We start from the raw sequence: 3,331 nt of genomic DNA, 5'->3' as shown, positions 1-3,331 counted from the left end.
TTCCCTCTCCCTTCCTCCCTCCATCCCTCCACGCACCACTCTGCCCCCCTCACCAGACATCCACCCACCCCACCACCCAATCAAACCACTCATACGAGGCCTTTCTAAGGAATGGCTTGGACCGCTGTAAACACTCACTTACACAGCAGCTCTCAGCCAATCTCCTTATTTGGGTTGCTATGTTTTCACAGAAAAAAAGACAGATCAGACAGGAGAGAGAAACACAGGGCCTAATTCAACATTTAACCCTGTGGATGGAAGAGTTGGCATGTGACGCTTAACACACCTCTTGTCCTGCTCAAGAATAGGGTTGGCTCTGTTATGGGTGAGCCATAGAGAGAGAACAAGTTGTGATTGCTTGGTGAAGACGTCTGTGGTCTGTTGTTGGACAGTCCGCCCAAGTCACTAATAAAGGATGCTTAGCAGCTCCACATACAACAGAGGACAGGTAATGAGTTTACATTGATGAAGTTTCCCCTCACCAGCTGATATTAGTTGGAATGCCAAGGTTTTGAGGTTTGGATGAGGGGATCAGATGTCCTGTTGATGGGAGAGAATGGAGAATAATGTCTGCCATTGAAATAGGAAGATATACACAAATAAATATGATTCTTATTATTGATTGACATACATCTACTGTACTGGAGTATTAAACATATTGAATAATTCAGCATTCTGCTACCAAACACCAACCTCTGAAAGATACCGTTTTGCTTTGATTTCTGAACACCTGACATTTGAGTTTGAGTCGCAGAGAACTGTGGAGAGGTTTTGTCTTATAGGGAGTGGAAAGATGTGCAGGAGGTAGGAGTGCCCCCCTCCCTAAACCTGGACCCACAGCCTGTCTGTCTTCACAGTTTAGTAGCATACCAGCTGCACTAAAACTGTCTCAATAAAGGACATTGCCCGCTGACTAGCTGTGGTAAACCACTACAACAACAGCCTTTTATCGATTGACTTTGCATCTTGACACATGCCAACCAGATTCCAGTGAGGAACCTGATCTGATTTACAAGAAAGTGTTTTCACTTTCAGGTGTGCCAAAGGCATCCTACTTGCCCCAACTCACCTCATTCATGGAGCGGTATTGTTTACAGACACATCAGCTGCTTTGACATGGCTGACACTGAGGTGAAAAGGTGCCAAATATCAATCGTTCATATTTCCTCTGGGCTGTGTGAAGGGAGTTGGCCCAGAAAAGCTCACTGGGGATGAAGTGAAAAATGTCACAGCATGTGCCGTCCAGCCTGCCTGTCAACCCAGGCTAACGGCTTTATCATAGAGGAATAAGTAGTTCAAATCCATAAAAAATCATCGTTTGATATCTGGCAAAGAGCATTTGATGATAGGCTGATATGATAATACAATTGATTTATAGGGAACGAGTCGTTTCATGTAAGCACTTTTAAGGTACCTCCCCACTAAGTAAACAAGTACTTATACTCAGAGGGTCTTGTCATAACGAATCTCATCCAATAAGGAATGAGACGTGAGGATTCCAAATCCATAAGGAATTCAGAATTTATCCAAGGGAATATTTACAGTTGAAGTTGGAAGTTTACACCTTAGCCATTTAAACTCGGTTTTTCACAATTCCTGACATTTAGTGTTTTAATGCTTCTTTGTTTTGGCCTTTTCTCCTCTTGAGAATAAGACAATGCACTGCTGTTTAGCTCACATTGCATTTCTGCATGGATGGATGCCACTGGAATTTCCTGACTACGGAGCCCATTTCTGAATGTGGATTGAGAACTAGAAGGATCACATATCATAGCTATTCAAATATGTGTTACAACTGGCTTCCTCTGTACCTTCCCTGTCTGTCTCTGTAGGAATAGGCCTGAATTCAGACAGGCAATTGGATGGACTGTATGGAGCTGGTACCAAATACAGTGCCTTCTGAAATTATTCATACCCCTTGACTTATTCCATATTTTGCTGTGTTACAGGTTGAATTCAAAATGAATTAAATCTATTTTTTTCTCTCTCACCCGTCTACCCAATAATGAGAAAGTGAAAACATGTTTTTAGAAATTTTGGCAAATTTAGTGAAAATTAAATAGAGAAATATCTCATTTACATAAGTTTTTAGACCACTTAGTCAATACTTTGTAGAAGCACGTTTGGCAGCATTTACAGCTGTGAGTCTCTCTGGGTAAGTCTCTAAGAGATTTCCACACCTGGATTGTGAAACATTATCCTATTATTCTGGTTGTTGATCAATGCTATTCAACCATTCACAGGTCTTGCCATATATTTAAGTCAAAACTGTAACTCAGCCACTCAAGAACATTCACTGTCTTCTTGGTAAGCAACTCCATTGTAGATTTGGCCTTGTTTTAGGTTATTGTCCTGCTGAAAGGTGTATTCATCTCCCAGTGTCTGGTGGAAAGAAGACTGAACCAGGGCCTCCTCTAGGATTTTGTTTGTGCTCCACTCCTCCATTCCAAGCTCCATTCCTTTTCTTTTTATCCTGAAAAGCTCCCCAAAGATTACAAGCATACCCATAACATGATGCCACCACCGCTATGCTTGATAATATGGGGAGTGGTACTCGGTAATGTGTTGTATTGGATTTGCCCCAAACATAACACTTTGTGTTCATGACAAAAAGTTAATTGCTTTGCCACATTTTTTCTGTATAACTTTAGTGCCGTTTTGCAAAAAGGATGAATGTTTTGGAATACTTTTATTCTGTACAGGCTTCCTTTTTCACTCTGTCAATTAGGTTAGGGTTGTGGGGTAACTACAATGTTATTGATCCATCCTCAGTTTTCTCCTTTCACAGTCATTAAGCTCTGTAAATGTTTATTAAAGTCACCATTGGCCTCATGGTGAAATCCCTGAGCGGTTCGCTTCCTCTCCGGCAACTGAGTTAGAAAGGATGCCTGTATCTTTGTGGTGACTGGGTGTATTAATACACCATTCAAAGTGTAATTAATGACTTCACCATGCTCAAAGGCATATTCAATGTCTGTTTTTTGTTTGTTGTTGCCATCCACCAATTGGTGCCCTTATTTGCGAGGCATTAGAAAACCTTTGTGGTTGAATCTGTGTTTGAAATTCACTGCTCAACTGAGGGACTTTACAGATAATTGAACGTCTGGTCGATTAATTAGCATAATACAAAAATCCCCATAAAAATCTGTCAGTTTAATCTAGAGATCTGTTTTTTTTTGTGCATTGGATGCATCTCAATCCACCTCATATGCCCATGTCGCTCTTCCACATATGCGGTGAAAGATGACAGAGCTATAAAGGTGTTTGTTAGACCATGGAACATCCCGAAAAACGGTCTGCTCACAAAATCGCCTGTAGCTTCCGAACTATT

The sequence above is a fragment of the Oncorhynchus gorbuscha genome, linkage group LG02 (assembly GCF_021184085.1).
Source record: "Oncorhynchus gorbuscha isolate QuinsamMale2020 ecotype Even-year linkage group LG02, OgorEven_v1.0, whole genome shotgun sequence".
Classification (NCBI taxonomy): Eukaryota; Metazoa; Chordata; class Actinopteri; order Salmoniformes; family Salmonidae; genus Oncorhynchus; species Oncorhynchus gorbuscha.
Note: the sequence above shows the minus strand (reverse complement) of the source record.